Here is an 18,628-nt window from a genome sequence, read left to right as displayed (position 1 = left end):
CTGGCAGCTGAGTAGAAGGCGAGAGCTCTTATATTATATACTTGATTTCAATATATCTTAGACCAGTCGATTTATCTATGCATCAAAAAGGTTGTCTGTCTCTGTTTATATATCTTTCAATCAAGATAAACTATCTAGATGATTAAATTCATTACTAACATACCAGCAAATAAAGTGATAAATTAAAAATATTACTAATTGATATTTAATGTTTTTTTTTTTTAAACTTAAAATAGTAGACATATAAAAATATTCTTAAAAGCTGTGTTCAGTTAAATTTAGTACTAAAATATGACGTTTATAGGAAAAAATAAATAGTACATACTTGTAATATTAAAAAAATAAATTCTTGATGTAATTCCATTGTAATGATGTAATAACTTACTAATAACTATTTACAAATTTAACTAATAACTATTTACCTATAAGTTATTAATGGAAAAACAATTGGTACACTTCCATTTATTTATTTGACCAATTTCACCCTCTAATAGGCATCTTCAGACTCTGATTTTCAGACAATCTGAAGATGCCCATTAGAGGGTGAAAGCGCTAAATGGTCAAATACATAAGTGAAAGTGTAACAAGTATTTTAAAATTAAGAACTTAAATGTAAATATAAGTTATTACATCATTAAATCAATATAAATGCTTGACATTTAAAATTGCACGAACATATTATAAGCAGCTTCACTAGATACAATTATTTTTTTTCTAAAGCCATATAAATAAAAACACCTGTTATATTAAATTCATGTTTTTTTTTTATTTTAACATATGTTATATATTTTGATGTATTAATGGTTTTTTAATCCAAAATTTTGACCAATCTCTTCTTTTGACCAGTCTGTTTTTGCTTTTAGCAATAAGCTCTTTAAAGTACTTATTCTTTGAACTTGAAGCTTTAAATAAGTCAAATAAAAATATGTTTATGATATGAACATATAATAATAAGAAGATTATTATGTTATTGTAACGATCGAAAAATTCAAAAATAAAATATTTAAAAACAACCAGAAATAAAAACAAAGAAAAAAACTTGAAAAATAAATTGTATTTTTAAAATAAAACTAGAGTGAAAAGATAACGTATTTATAGTTTTATCATATGTTTTTATACCACAGAAATGACCCGTTGACTTGTATTTTAGAGGCATTTTAGCAGGTGGGAAATAGAGGATATGGAAGGAAGTTATGAAAAATGCACCACAACACTCATTACACAACAGCCTTTATTTGAATTTTTTTCTTGTAACTGCTGGGAATCGAACCCGTGACGCCAGTTTTATACTTGGCCATCTTATCAACTGCGCCACAGCGCCTGTCTATTCATATTTATAACATCCAATTGAATATAAAAATTCGAAGTTTAAATTATGAAATTGATCTTTCTTTATGTGTGTATGTTTTTTAAAAATTTCGTAATATGTTTTTACTACCTCGTACAAAATTAAATTTTTGGTTTTGTATTTTTTTCTTTTGATGTTGTGACAATTAACACTTTTTTATTATTATTATTTTTTTTAAATGGTAAATGTTTTTTTTTATTCTATACAAATCTACTTTTATACATCTAGTAAATGTTAATAACTGTAACTCTCTAAAAAAGAGACTAACTTTTGTGCTTGGAGAGTAACTTACACAATTATAGTTATTTATTTATTAGAGTTTAAATAATTTTGAACATATAAGTACATCAGAAAAAAAAACAAAACATAGGGTATATAAAGAAAAACAGAAAATAATAAAAAAATCATTTTTAATTATTAATCAATGCAGTTTTTACACTTGTTCAAAAAATTTCTTTAAATTTATCTTGAATTTATTTAGAAATATATTTGTTTAAATAATTTATAGTTCATTAGGGAGTTTATTATTATTTTTCTAACAAATCTATTTTGACCATGACTTGTGTGGAGTTAGGGATTTTAATATTATTTTGATATCTGAGTGACTTATTCATCTCAAATTCTTTTATTTTTTCTTGTTTATAAATTTGTATAATGTAAATTATTTTGTAAACAGTGTCTTTTGTATGAACTTTAAATAATTTAGATAGACTTTTAGTATGGAATGTTGAGGGTTTCTTTAAAATTACTTTGATAATTAATCTTTGTACTATTTTAAGAGGGTTTAATATATTAGCATATGTACCAACCCACCTAACAATACCATATTGTAACAAAGATAATACAATTTTTTTTCCAAAATTCTGCAGTTTCTTAGAATTTAATATATCGACATAAAAATATTGCAATTTTCTGAGTTGGGCATATTGTGTCATTGCGAATGTCGCTATTCTTGTTAAATCTGTGATTCAACACTCTCATAGCCGGTCAGTGGTCAGTGATCTCTGCGAATAGCTTCAGACAGTTAAGTGAGTGTATCAGTACTGGGCTTATATTTAGATTCTCCCGGACTGTCGCGAACTTATTGTAGTACCTACCTTAATAAAGTCAGAACATCGACCACATAACTTAACTGAAGATGTAATTCACAAAACGACCGAAGCAGTTTAATCAATATCTTTGATAATTACTTCGATATACCGGAACATAGTACTTTCATGTTTTTTGCTTAGAATATTGAAAAAAAAAGTTTATGTAATGTTTCTTCAGAAAATTTTAATCAGAGATTCTTAAGATATTCTATGTAAAATTAACATTAATGTTCTAGATAGCACTACTCATTTTAATAATATGTATTGCATTTCCGTTTTTAATAATATTTTAAGTTGTATATGATTAATTATTTTATGTTATGTATAACTTTTATGTGACAACATTAAAAATAACAATATTATGTGCTAGCCTCTAATTGGACTTTATGATATATATTTAAAGTATAATTGTATCTTTTTAATTTTAAAATGTCTGTTGGTTTTCCAATGAAATACAATAAAATTAAAAATTTAAAAAATCTACTCGACAGCTCCCGAAGCGGAAAATTTGGCAAGCGCCTGCTGTGGGCAATTTTTTAACAAATCTGCTTTGTATATTGCTAGGTAGAATTTTTGGAGCAAATTTGACCATGGAAGAGAATAACAACGCGTATTTTTTTAATATTATATTTATTTCGTAAAGTTAGTTAATTTAACATGTGTTTTATCTCCCATTTACAAGTTATAAATATGGATTTTTTCACATACAAAACTGTTTAATGTCTGTTAGAATAATATAAAATGTCAATAAGCGACAAGGCTTTGTTATTTTTCATTTATCACATTATATTATTTTTCAAACATTAAGTGTTACAGTTATTGAAATTCAATTACAATAAATTGAAAAATAATTCTGGAAGCTAATTGAAACTTTTAATAAAGAATTATTCCTAAATTATATAATCGTTTTTGTGATGTGGCCACTTAAACCAACCAATAACAGGTCATACGCTCTGTTAATGCCTAGACTCCCATATTTCCCGCTCAAAAATATTTTTATATATTTGGATCTCAATGACAGACACCCTGGCGAGTGAAATAAAGCCTCTCTACCAACATTTCCACATATTCAAAACATAGTTGAATTTAAAAAATGATAATTTATGTTTTATTTTTTTCACAGCTTTCAATTTTAATAAAAAACAATAAATTACTATTATTTCTCTGGCTATTGAGTGAAAAAAAAATAATGACAAAAATGGTAAACGCTTTTCAAAGTGGTATAAATTTGACGAAAAAACGCCAGTAAGCGAGTTAACAAGATTTTTATTCAATCAGAGGCTATTGACATAAGTAAGCGTAAACATTATATCTTTATTGTATTATCAATGTGGTAATTAATATTTACCACGGTTAAAAAAATACAGGCATCAATAAATACATTGTGGTAATATGTGATACGTTTTTTTTATACCACCGTGTATCAAAGAGTTAAGCAATAGTAAAATTAAAACCGCTAAAAATGAACACAATTAAATTACATGACTCATTTGTAGCATACCGGGAAAAACATACTTAAAAAAAAGAAATTTGTCTCTTAAGACATTCCAAGAAGTAGCTACTATATTTAAATTCTCTTTCTGTGTTTCCTCTTTGTCTTTACCGTAACGAATCATAATTTATGGCGGAAATCTCGTGAGCTTTTTACAATTTATGTCTGTAAGGTCACGGTGACAGCCGAACCATGGCGGAAGCGCCCGAGCCGCCTTCGGGAGAGCGTCGCGACGCTGGCAATAGTCACTGCCTTCTTCGGCCTTGAGGCGACGCCAGACGCCGGCTAGACCGACGCTTGTCGCTAAATAATCCGTATATAAATAATCACAAATATTTCTGAATCTTTATATCTACTCATTGGCGTTCAAATACAAGTTTTAAGTGCGTAATGACGTCGTTCCTTTTTTAAATAGCAGTGAATTAGTAATAAAATCCGACGCTCTTTGGAGAAAAAACATAGAAAATCATCTTAATTTTATTTTTTTTATAAGAAAATTACTTATTTAATAAATTTCTGTGTCCAGGCGGATGAAGAATACAGTTTTGTGTAAGAAACTATATCCGATTAGCTGGCGATATTTTGAATAAGTTCAAAGTCTTAAGATCAATACTGAATTAACATACATTTACAGGGCTTATGACCTGTCATTGGCTGGTTTAAGTGGCCACTTTACACACTGTGTAACATTCACCATTCTGCCCATGTTTGAACATCCACATTTCCTCAACTCTTCCATCTGTTGACTTTTGTTGACTTTTGTGAAGTAAAAGAGCTGAAACCTTTATCACGTGGGTGAGATTCATCCGGCAGAATGGTGAATGTTACCCAGTGTGTAAAGTGGCCACTTAAACCAGCCAATGACAGGTCATAAGCCCTGTAAATGCCTAGACTTCCATATTCCCTTCTCGAAAACTTTTTCCCTCTCTGTTGAAATAAACTGAATTAACCTACCTAATTTACTACCCGCGTTACTAAATGTCGTTTTATCTATTTGTTCAGATTACTATTAATTCCCATTTGCATATTGTCACATTTTTGAAGTCCTTATTTTTTTACAATAAATTAAATTAATTATCATTCTGCATCCGGGCGGATGAAGGATAAAGTTCTGTGTGTGAAAAAAACAGAACCCTGGAGTGTTATTGATTTAATGGCTGCTCTCAAATGAAACTCCTAAATGAGGAAATCTATTGGAGATAAATTCACCTCGCTGTGTAGTGCTAAGCACGTTTGCCTATCGTTTTTGAGGTCCTGGGCTCGATTCGTACCAGAGTGGAAGCGAAATATACTATTTGAAGGTTGTTTAAACTGCGAAATTCCACTGTTCCCTGACTGGAACCGGAAGCATAAGACTGGTCGATTATTGCATAAACATTGTTGTTTAACATGATTCAATTAATTTCATTGAACACTTTATCACAAAACCACTTGAATCTATTTTGAAGGACTTTTATTATATCAATATTTTGAGTCTGTGAATTTTTTTGTAGACAAGGACTGGATTCAACTCCCTGAGGAGCTGTTTATATTAACATATTACAATAGAGAATATAGGGAATAAAGGTTTCAGCTCTTCAACTTCACAAACATCAACAGATGAAAGAATTGAAGTAATACAGATGCTCAAATATGGGCAGAATGGTGAATGTTACACAGTGTGTAAAGTGGCCACTTAAACCAGCCATTGACAGGTCACAGATATTTTTATCTACAGTTGTTAACATTAAAATAGTCTAGTTTGGGTGTGGTGTAACCTGAGTATATATCATACAAGACTTGATATATCTGTCTTTTTTGTATTTATATAATCTTCCAATGGGCGTTTTTCCATTGGATTTGAAAAGTAAAATTTGTATAAAAATGCTGGATTAAAATATAAAAAATATTTATTCTATGCTAAGAATAATTTGGTACTGTTATGGCAAATGGATGCTGTATTATCATTTGTTAAGTTTTATCCAGCAAATGGCCCCAATAGTATATTCTAAATAGGGCAAAAGAATAAGGATATAAGATACATGGAATTACCTTTTATAACACCCTGCCCAACCGATATTTAAAATTTATTTTTGTTCTCTTGTAAAATAGTGTCTGTGGCAGATATAATCTTTTGCCATCACAGTAACGAATTATACGAAGGAAAGTGATACCAGTACCCACAATAAATCTGTTTTGCTGTATAAAAAAGAACACAAGAATATAACTTATAACAAGGAAGACTGAGACGCTTTTCTGTGGCCGATGTTTGTGCGAAAGAGACAAAAACAAAATAATAAATTCGTTTAATCAGTCTGTAAGCAGGAGTGCACTTTAATAATATGACGGGCTATTTTTAATTTTAAATGTATTTTTCTAACCACAGGCCTTAAATTACTATTTTTACTTGAATTTATAAAAAATATAGTTTGTACCCTTCGCGTTTTCTTGACTTTTTATTTCTTTGTTTTCTCTTTTTAAATTTTTTTATATTTTTTTATTTGTGTTTAGTAAAGCTGTTAGAAATTGCTAGTGGCATTAATTCCGCCAATTAATCATAGACCCGTGCTGCGCATGCCTCAGGAAAACCTAAGACTAAGTTGCCTCTTCTTTAAACCTGCGGGCTCACGCCGTCCTGGAAGGCCGTCAATGACGATCTTTAGACTTTATTATGTGGAATTAAGGGGCGCTGGATTGACGTGGGAAGAGGCAAAAATGCTGGCTGACGATAGGATCTCCTGGATTGGTGGTGTCCACATGCTCGATGGAGCGGATGTGGAAAAGAAGAAGAAGAATCATGTTTACCTTTGTTTTATTTTTTTACATTTATCATATTGTTTATTTATATTATCGTTAATAAAGATATTTTAATAATTAAAATAATGTACATTGTTTTATTTTCTATCCAAAAGTTAGAAAGCAGGGTGATTTTTTTACTTCTTTAAATGTTTTTTCTAAATAGGTCTACCAGTTTTATTAAAGGTCGACTTCGACTTGGATTCTCACAGTTTAACATACGGTATGCTTAAAAGTACTCAAATGTATTCGTACCGAAGAAAATCAAACAAAAACTGTTCCAAGAACAAGCACTTTTACACAAATAAAAGAACTATTTGCTTTTGTACTGTAAAAATAACTATTTAACTTTACATTGTGATATGACATGATTAAAATAGGCGCCACAAAAAATACATGCTGTCGCAGGGTATTTACTACAACTACAGTGGGAGGCCAAATTATTAGTTACACTATTGGTTTTCCTATTATTACATATTTAACTGCTCTCAAAGCAAATACGTTTTGTTTTTTGAGACAGACATTTCGATATTTTTATCCCTTATTTCCAACACTTTTTTTAATCTTTTGTTGTGGCATCACTGAATAGTGACATAAAAATGAAGTTTTAGATCATTATCTGCCATTATTATGTGAGGCGTCAAACCACGCATAAATCGTTGTGAATTGAGGTTGTTGTTTCGATTTATTATTCTTTGTTTTCACACTATACACAATAAAAAATAATAAAAATAATGTGACCTCACTGGGGTTACTCGTGCCGAGGTTTTTTACATGCGACACGTTGGTTTCATGGCGGCCTCCGTGGTGTAGTGGTCAAGACGTATGACTCACGCACGGAAGGTTCTTTTAATTTTTTTTTAATTTATTTTTTTCATTTATTTATTTATTTGAAAAAAAAATTAAAACAATACATTTTACTTTTTTTTTTTTTGCACCACAACAGGCCAGGAGGCCTAATTACAGTGGTGAATACATCACGGAGCACCCAGGCTTGAGAAAAATCACATTTTAATTTTTGTGTTCTCACCGGGAATCGAACCCGGAACCTTCCGTGCGTGAATCAAGCGTCTTGACCACTACACCACGGAGGCCGCCATAATGAAAATCACGTGACCTCACTGGGTTTATCCGTGCTGAGAATATTTAACGATACACCTTTTTTTACATGTGAGAGCAAGCAAAAAATATTTAATATACAAAAAGATATAATGAAAAGAACCTTCCGTGCTCAACCGCGATCGATTGTCATAAAAATTATATTTTTCAATGAAAAAATCTTTTTTTGGGACCGATTTGAACGCTTTATTCAAGTTAACATTTGAACGTAGTTATGCAGAAAGCAGCCAGTCCACAATTTTATAAAAATTAGATATTAGTGTTATCGAATTCCAAAAGGTCAGTTCTATGTTCTGTTTAAAGCAGTCATGCCGCTTTTGTACAAAAAACTGTAAAAAACTTCTGAAACTTTCGTGATGTCAAAACGCCATGAAAATGATTGTCACTTAATTTATTCAGAGTTTGTATAAGGTTTCATTCAATATTTGATCTGGCTGTTATTTGAATCATTAAATCTGGTCAAATATTTAGTTAAATTCTTTTTTGTGTCGTAAAAAAACGAATGTGTGCATTATTTATCATTTGCCAAAGTAAAAAACATTCCAACTGTTGATTACTCACTCTTTTCTGGCTGCTTTTTGCATAACTAGGTTTATTTATAAATTCTTTTCTGGGGGAAAATATTTGGTTTTTCATATTTTTCACAACTGTTGTCAAAATATTTTTACTATACACTATATTTATACAGAGTTATAATGAAGAAACAATTATTTTAAAATCCACGCTAAAAAGAACGATTTTAACTATTCATAAAATTGATGTTTTTTATGATCTTTTTTCAAAAACTCCATAGTTAATGATTTTGATAAAATCGTAAATAAAGTTATTCCCTCCAAACAAAATTGGCCTAGATAAGCTTCAATTGGAGGGCCAGTGCAGTGTCCTTTACACCATTGATACAGATAGAGCAATGATGATGATTCTCATTTATTTATGTTAAATCCTTTAAAAGAATCCTTTTAAAAAGCCCATTGAACTCTGAGAATCATCATCATTACCTGCACCCAGCGATGCATACTGGTACACATAATGTTATCAGAAATATGAATGTTCAAACGTAGACAGAATAGTGACTGTGACACAGTGCGCAAAGTGGACACTTAAACCAGCTAATAAAATTTATTTGGTCCTGTAATTACCTAGACATCCATTTCCCCTATCTTTAATGCCCTCCGTCTCTGTTGTAACATGGTTATCTCGATAACGCCAAATATTATATTAAAATTTTGTACAAAAACAAGAAACAGAACTTGTAAATCGGTTGGGACAATAAAACAGATTTTAAGCATCACCGCATTGATTTGCAATCTGCTGCATGTGGGTAACTGATAAATTTAATGAAATAGTAGTATAGTGATGACATTTGAAACTAAAAATGAACTGTCTAGTTGATCTGTTCGGGATACGAAAAAGTATAAATCCTAACCGTTCAGTTCAATAAATCATATTATTTAATCATTTGTACAGGAACATGAGAGCACTATAATATTACTGAAATCACTATACAGATTATTAGAAACAAGAGCTAGCTTTCGATATTTTTAATTCAAATGATTTCGCAGTTATACCCTTGAGATTTCAATAAATCATTTTTAAAAATCTTATAATTAAAACATAAAAACTGAAAGAAGTGAATCTTGATCCCAAAAAGCTTTTAAGCGAAAACATTACATGATACTCTTCTGGCGTGCGAAGAGTTGAATGAACTTGACGTTTTATATCTCTCTTAAAACAAACAAGAAAATTTACAACTCAATTCATGTCAAAAATTATGACGTCCATTTTGCGTTCTGTTTTCCGATACTTACAGGTCTGGCGCTTCCATATACAAGTAGGTAATAAAACTAACCAAATTAAATTGAATTATTAAATTAAATTAAACGCAACATAGAAATGCTTATAATCTGAGTACAATAAATTTTAAAGGTGCTGCATATTAAATAGCGCTTGATCTTTACCTACTTTAGGCTATAAAAGGCATGAACTCTGACGCGTCTGGATAGTTGATATTGGATTAGGCCTACGGGCCCCTAATTCATATTTAAAAAATGGGTGTGAACTACTATTTACCTTTGGTCGAAGTTTATTCAATCTGTAGTACTCTGAAGGGCTCTTATGATAACCCTCTCTTGGTGGTTATCATTAGACCCGAAACGACCAATATTATAACAGTGACAAAATAAATAAATGTGTTAATCAAGAAGAATTCATTATTTAGGATTGTGGATAAATGTTTTATTGGCTATTTTAAGTGACCACTTTACACACTGCCACACATTATAATATTCATGTGCTAGGTAAATATATTTTTTCCAAACATTTCGACATCGGGTATAAACTTAAAACTGCAATTTTTTAGCTTTTTTAGTGTAACATTGAGGGTGCGACGTAACATGTACCGTTTGACTAGATATATTTATAAATACAAGTACCTAGATATTCGCTGAAAATATGACGTCAATACACAACTTGTATTTATAATAAGAAACGTTTTATATTGCAATGTTGGTATTACAAATGTTGTTTCTACCGATTGATTAACTGCTTGTGGAAGTGATTGGCGGATGTTTGCTAAATCGTTGAATATATGTATCAAAACAAAGAAATTCCACACATTTTTAAGACTATAAACATATAGCGTTCATAAAAAATGTTGTTAGAATTCCTTCAATATTGAATTAAGATTGATTGAGAAAAAAAATATTTATATTAAAGCAGTACCATAAATACATCACGTGTTTTCATCCAAATTTCCATTTATTTTTTTCCGATGCATTGTAAATGTAACTCCACAGTTGACACATTGCGTTTTGTGTCAAAAAACAACAAAATTACAGAATGCACATACCGTGTTATACATGCAAACCTTCATACAGGTACAAACATATGCACATTTCCATTTATTTGTAAAACAAACACATACACATGCATTACAAACGGTATAATTACATATCTGACATATATTACATAAACCGACAATATGTATTTTACTTTTTCCCTATTTTTTTTAATTCGTTGTTAATGTAACTGCACAGTAGATACCATGGCCTCGATTATGATGGAAAGATAAAGACGTCATACCTTCACCTTGACAGTATGGTTGGAGATGAATTCCCTCTAGCGATTATGAAGATATACAACCGACCACCCCCCCCCCCTTGAAGTTTTGGGTAGGAACATCGATATGAATCAAGGAGAAGCGTACGTCACGGTACACATATCTACGCTCTAAAATTATATGGCTTCAGTATGATGGCATAGTTGAAGATAAAAGTCTCCCGACCGACTACAAAGGTATAGTACCGATACCCCCACCATCAAGTTTTGATGCAAGTACATCATTTTATACCGACGGGTCAAGAACCCCTCGATACGTTTATCTACGCATTGAAAGTGTCAAAAATTTTGTTCCACCGAGCAATTTTTCCTTTTGTTATGATTTAATAAAAAATTTAATCGTTTTGAGGTTGGCACTTTTTTTCTTAAAACCCTATTAAACATATGAGGGAGAAGTAAGTAAGTTTTGAAGTCGAATTAAATTCCGACTTAACTGTCACACAACGCCTAAATGGGAAAATAATGTATCTAGGTTCTGTTCTAATATTAAATAAGAGTATCTAGGCGTTAGAAAGTTACCACTCTAAAAAAATAATTCAGTTATTATTTTTTTCCATCTGTTTTACTATTTTTCCGAGTGTATGTATCGAGACGTTAAAGAAGCCGACTTTGTAGTCGATCGAAATTCATACAAAATTCATGTTCAAGCGAGCATTTTCTCCTTGAATTGGGATTTTTTGGAATTTATAATCGCTTTCTAGTGATCACTTTTTATTACAGAAGCCTATTTAAACTTTAAATGAGAACTATTTAAAATGTTTATAACGTAAGGAACGCGGACTTATTGTTTGCGGTCATTCCATTGGCTTGTTTTGATCATATGATGTCGATATGACAAGTAGGTAAAACATACCAAGGTAAGATACAGACAGTACAGAAGTTAAGTATACCGTTTCGATATATACAGATGAAGATAGCGTTCATAATCGAGGCATATGTCTTATGGAGGTGATTGTTAAGAATAAACAAAAATACCGAATGCACACACTATGTCATCCATACACGCACTTGCACTCATACATATACCAACATACGCATATGTACATGCATATATAAACAAACACATACGCATCCATTACATACGGTACCATACATGTACGACATACATTACATAAACCATACAATTTGTATTATACTTGCATTTCACGTTTTCTTCCAGTGATTTCTTTGCTTTTTATGTTGATAAAATAGAACAGTATATGCAAATTATTTTTTGTGTCATTGGATTCTTCAATAAGTTTAGTGATTTTGGATTCCGTTGAAAGTATGTATTTCAATAATTTTATGATTCAAAGCATGCACAAAAAACGTCCTTGCTAACTTACAATATACAATGCGTTTGAATATTGTATAAAAAAAAATTTTCTTGTGTAAACACGCACATTTAAGTTATTTATATAAAAACTTATTTTTAGCACACATAAGCAACATTTATTTAAGATTTGATTGGACTGTACTAAGATGCATTCAATATCAAAACTTCTGTACTCTAATTAATCGGAAAATTTGAAAAGCCTTTTAGACGTTAATATTGTCAAATAAAATATTATCCTTTTTGCCTGTCAATTTTTAACTCTGGAGAGTTAAAAACACTGTTTGACGCCGAAAATCGGGTCGTGGTCAGTGGCTAGTGTCGTGGACTCACGAATCAGAGGTCCTAGGTTCACACTCCGCTCTACTACAACATCGTTTTCATTTTCTAATAGTGAGTTATTTACAACTCGTTGAAAATGGCCCTCAATTTTTTTATATTTCTAAAAAAAAAATATTCTCAAGCATTTGGCATATTCGAAATATTATTGAACATTCTTTTTTCGGAATTAAAATTTATTTTATAATCGCACGCCTTTGCCGAGTAAAAACCTTTTTCTTTCAGAATATTTTTACAGTCAAAGTTTCACGCCTTATGCAGAGACCTGTTGAAATATGGGCAACTTATGTCTTTTTAAGGATTCTGAACATATACAGTAACGTCACGAATTTATTACTCCGAAAGCGACTTAAATGTTAAAGGTCATATTCTGACGTAAAAGTGACGAGCCTTAAAAGGAGAAGTATATTATATACATTGGAAAAAATACGTTTTTTTTACATAAAACAATTAAAAAATCAATTGATCGAATACTGACAGATATTGCATTTTTAAATTTACGTTTCATATTTTAATTTAAAAAAAACAGTCATCTAAAAACCTGTTAACTGGCTAGCTAGAAATATGATTTATTTATGCCTATGTAAGTTTCTGTTTTATCTTATGTTATTTTTTTCAGGCTAATGAAGAATAAAATTCTATTTTTGAAATACAATCAAAATTCTGGAAAAATATGTTTGACTTGATAGCAAATCTCAGGTTCTAAAAAAGGAAATCAATGTGAGATAAGTCCACCTCGCAGTATAGTGGTTGGCAAGTTTGCTTACCAAACTTGAAATCCCAGGTGCGATCCTTGACAACATTTCATAATTTGTGGACTAGAACCTAACGCGTAAAACTGATCACCTAACTTTCATGTAACATATGATTCAGATACGGCAGAATCGTTGTACCAATACGGTGCTCTACACACCACTGGGTGCGCAAAAGAAAATTATGAAGATGAATCCTGACTATCCTAGTACGCATACTCGCATTTCGCGAATTATTAACATTGTGATAGAACATAATTGACATGGCATTTACAGAGCTTACGACCTGCCACTGGCAGATCAATAAATGTTAAAATTTAATAAATATATTTTTTAAACATAAGGAGATAGTAAATATTACACAGTTTGAAAAGTAATAACTTAATCATCAAGTAGGGAAAATTGAAATATAAGCTATAATTATTGCTAAAAATCCATAGTTCGATTATAAATCTAAAACTAGTCACTAGTCTTGAAGATGCAAATCTTGGCAAAAACGCTCGTTGGTCAAATGAAACAAAAGAAACCAAACCAAGAAATTTTTCTTTTTTTTTATTAAAATTATTATTTGTATATACTTATATACCTAAAAAGAAAATAAAAACGTTTTACACCGCTTATTATTTATTTTATTTGATTTCGAAGCTTATTAAATAAATAAAATGCCTTAATTTTAATAGGTTTAATTTTAAAATACAATAAATTGACTATTTTTATTAGTAAAAATAAATATTTGCGTTCTAATGATTTACCCAAATATGTCATTTTATGGGTCATTTTCAACGAGTAGTAAATAACTTAAATGGGAATCAAGTTGGGGTAGAGTGTGATTCGAACCACGGATCTTTGATCCGCGAGTATGAGCCCCTAGCCACAGGACCACAACCCGATTCAACTATATATTTTTTTTAAACGGTTTTTTTTACTTTAAACCTTGCGGTAACCAATTGTTTTTTTTTAATATTGTATAGTGCAGTTCTTTTTTATAACTTCCAAAATGTAAATACTACTGTAAGAAAATAATAAAAGATAATAAAAAACCTGTCCTATTATTATGTATGTTTTACATAAACCCATTATGTTAACACAATTTTCCATCATGGCGCCACTGTTATGATTCTAATCGTGTAAAAAATAGCCTACAATTCTTGTGAAAGAAATTTGCTGGTTTAAATTAAGAATATCGAACGTGGGTCAGACATTTTAATAATTACAAACTTTGGTTTCAGGTTCAAAGTGGTTCAAGTCCAGACTATTACTTGAGTTATTAAAAAAGTATGTATTCAACAAACATTCTTATTGTTTTATGTTTATAAAGTCAAACATAATATGAATGTGTTGATTTAGGATTACATAAAAAATAAGTTTTTTTTCAAATAATAAAACATTTTTTTCTTTTTCTTTAATTTTGTGTGTAAATATTTCATTTACATGTTTATTTGATTAAAATTATGTACAAAACTACATTTAATACAATTAATAATTATTTAAATGTCCTCACATATCGCTAGTTCTCCCATACTGTTTCGATTGTATCTTGATTTGATATTTTGTTTTAATCGCACGTATTAAAATTTAAAAAAATAAATTATTTATTTTATTGGTTAGTTAGAAGAAATAAAATTTGACTAAAAACCCATGCGTACACGTTAAATTCACAAAAAGTCTGATAAATAAATTAATATTACTGGTAGAAATGATTCATTCGAATAAAAATAATCAAATAATTCGATTACTAAATTCATTCTTATGTAAACCCAAATGCAATAATTCATTCGAATAAACGAATTAAGGAACCCAATGAATTTATTGAATTTTTATATGAAATATCTGTTTTACACCCTGTGGCTACCCTCACCCCATTAATTTACGAATTTCGAAGAGATAACTTTTCTCCGAACTCTTTTTTTTTTTTAAAGAAAAATTAAAAAATCTTTAGGCTCAACAATGTTTGAGTATGTCCAAATGCTTGCAGAATCTTATTCATATTTAAATTTATTTTTAACAGAGAGAAGAAGCATTATTGAGAAGGGAGTATGAATGTCTAGGAATTTACAGGGCTTATGACCAGTCATTGGCTTGTTTAAGTATCCACTTTAAACACTGTGTAACATTTACCACTCTGCTCATGTTTGAATATCCACATTTCCTCAAATCTTCCATTTGTTGACTTTTGTGAAGTAAAAGACCTGAAACTATTATGCAGGTGAGATTCATCCGGCTGAACCAAATCACCTACTAGGCAACGCCTGAAGACAATTTTCCAATTTGTATACTTCTTCTTATACCAGGTAGCTAATTTAACAATGTTTGAGTATGTCCAAACGCTTGCAGCCAATGACAGGTCATAAGCCCTGTAAATGCCTAGACTTCCATATTCCCTTCTCAAAAATATTTTCCCTCTCGATTGAAATAAATTCAAATATGAATAAATCCCTAGGGAGGAAATCCAGCCAGTCTGCAAGCTGTAAAATGGTAGTAACTGTAATTGAGAATTACAGTTACTAATTGTAATTGAGAATTTGTTAATAGGTTTATACTCTTTTCGATCTGAACCCCAATTTGCAGATTACTCTACTTTTAATTAATCAATTTTATTCCAATGTTAAAAACATCAAAACAAGCGCAAGGCGCCTCTAACCGGTATCATTATTATTCCACCGGTTTCTATTGAAATTTCCAAATGTTTTCTTTCAAGACAAATGAACGTCGCCGTCGCGTCGATTCGTATTCGAGAAATTTTGCGTCGACTGTTCTTACTGAAAGCAAATGTAAAACAATTTGAACCTATAGAAAAAGTACTGCTAGTGGATAACTATAAGTGTTTGATATAACGAATAAAAATTGACTTGATAATTTAAAAACCAACCCATATTTGAAGTGCCTCTGTCAAACTTTACACTTAAAAAAACATATGATATGTTTAAAATAGGCACTTATTTTATCATCATCATCATTTTTGCTTTTTCTGCAGATAGTGGTGCATAGGGCACTATATTTTGATCATCTGTTACATGAATATTATCTGTATCAACAAGACAACTAAATTAGTTTTTTTTATTTTTTATATGGGAGTTGCATTATTTTTTACCTTGCTTATAATTTACCAGATTTATATTTCAAAAAGAGGATTTTTCTTCTATTGTATTATATTATTTTGGCTCAACTGTTGAAATCAGAAAGGATATTCTAATGTGGGCCAATCAGGAACTTCTCAGCATTTGCTCATGTGAACTAAATTAGTTTGAAAAATCTTGTAAATATTGAATAATTATTTATTTGGCTTTTTGTACATAATGTTATTTGTACATTGGCGGGTTTATTGCCAAACGGCAAATTCTTCCAACCAACCGATGAAATTATAGTTTTATTTTTATAATTCAAGTTACATAATATATTTAATATAAAATAGAGATTAAAAAGCAAAAGATATATAAAAATAGAAATAAACGTATTTGTTTAAAAAATTACCTTAAATCAAAACTACTTCTCAATGAGAAAAGGAAAAAACGAGGAAAAAGGAAAGGAGGAGAGATTAAGGAAGAAAAAAGAGATGTTTCTTCAGACATGATTTAAATAGAGATAATGTAGTATAATCTTTGATGGTGGATGGGAGATGATTTCACAGTCGAGCCGTATGGACACTTTATGAGTTAGAAAAGAAACAGGAATTGTAGATGGGTATTAAGAGAGTGCCTTTAGAATAAGAACGAAGAGGTAAACCATGAGCTGATAAGCGTTGAAATTTTTCACGCAGGTATATGGGTATATAATATTATATTTGTTAAGTATTTTAGGTACGATTGTTGTACAATTTTTATTTTATTTAAATAAGAAAAGTAAGGTGATCAGCCTTACGCACCGGTTTCCAGTCCAGGAAAAATGTAATATTGCACTTAAAACAACCTTTTAAATCTATTTTTCCCGTCCAAGGTGGACGAAGTGGCCAGAAATCGAACCCAGAACCTCAAGAATGGTAATCAAATGCCCCAACCCCTTCACAACGAAGAAAACTATTTTGATTCAATTTCCGTATTCAGAATTTTAACCTAAGAGTACCCTTCAAAAATACTCGTCTAAGGATCTGGTTCTATTTCACACACATTACTATATTCATTATCCACCCAGACACATAAAAGGAGCTTATTTTCATTTATTATACTTATTTATGGTATATTTAAAAAGTTCTCCATAACTGTTGACATTTTCTCACAGTTCAACATGCTCTAGATTCTAGATTATTCTTAATAAGATATAATTTTCAAGTGACAGATCAAAGGATTCTGATGAATAATTTATTCAGAGAGGTGAAAAAATCAACCGTGCTCAAAATGTTATTTCTGTACTGATAAACATATCATTTTATAGTTTTTACTTCGTTTATTTTTTACACTAAGGCGAATGTTCCATTTCACGCGATGAAATATTTTTATTGATTGACTAGTCTCGTATAATCATTTTTTTAATAATACATCATTTTATATGATTTGCATAATCATCTATGTAAAAGTTTTATAGATGCAAATAAATACAAGTGAAGCTGAGGTTGCTTTTTTTCTATATGTTTTTAATGTATGTAGATATGTAACTGATCTTTCCGGCTGTTAGTCATTTTGTAAAATAATTGTATTTAAATTAAGGTCACTTTATTATAAATATGTTTTGTATTCCAATATGTAGTTGTAATTTTTTTTAATGCGTTTTTAAGAGAAACTTGATGCCAGTTTTGTTCAAATTTCAAGTTTTTTTCAATATTCATATTTTTTTTATTTTTTTTTTTTTTATATTTTTGGAACTCGCATTGTAAGGGGAAATGCAAAAGCTTACTGGCCCAGCTATATATTGTTGTGTTTGTTTTTTTCCAAAGGAAGAGAACAAAAGGAAACAACAATTTAGTCAATAATTCATAGTGTCTTTACCGTACAGTGCGCAAATACCGCGAGCCGCTTTGGCAGCTTTATTTCCTCGATTGAACGCGAAGAGAAAAAAGAGACGAAAACGCTCACTTTCGTATATTTGATCTTCCATTTCGACGGCTTGTAATCAAATAAAATAGTATATTTGACGTAAAATCAAACACAATATCTCTTAGAGCTAAAATTTTTCTTTCGAATGACGTAACTTGCAAGTTTATTTAAATTTTGGTGCCTATTTTTAAATTTGGAAGACAAAACGGACACTGCTTACGTTAACACCTAATATGGACTACAAACAATTGTACCTTTTTGATATTTTTTTATTATTAATAAAACATGCTATAATACATATAGTAGATCCTGTACT

The 18,628-nt window shown here is 30.3% G+C and overlaps 1 protein-coding gene and 1 long non-coding RNA gene across 2 annotated transcripts in view; one reads left to right on the top strand and one right to left on the bottom strand.

Moving 5' to 3' along the window:
- Nucleotides 1–18,628, bottom strand: part of LOC148274768 (dorsal-ventral patterning protein Sog-like) — a gene marked incomplete at its 3' end in the record, with an annotated part of 322,288 nt that overhangs the window by 16,868 nt on the left and 286,792 nt on the right.
- Nucleotides 9,984–13,246, top strand: LOC148274769 (uncharacterized). Its single transcript, XR_015824204.1, has 2 exons — nt 9,984–10,122; nt 13,213–13,246. It is a non-coding gene; the product is annotated as an uncharacterized LOC148274769 (long non-coding RNA).

Source organism: Micrasema longulum, unplaced genomic scaffold, assembly GCF_059751315.1.
Source record: "Micrasema longulum isolate JH-2025_06_02 unplaced genomic scaffold, ASM5975131v1 h1tg001586l, whole genome shotgun sequence".
Lineage (NCBI taxonomy): Eukaryota > Metazoa > Arthropoda > Insecta > Trichoptera > Brachycentridae > Micrasema > Micrasema longulum.
Note: the sequence above shows the minus strand (reverse complement) of the source record. Positions and strands in the feature narration are given on the sequence as shown.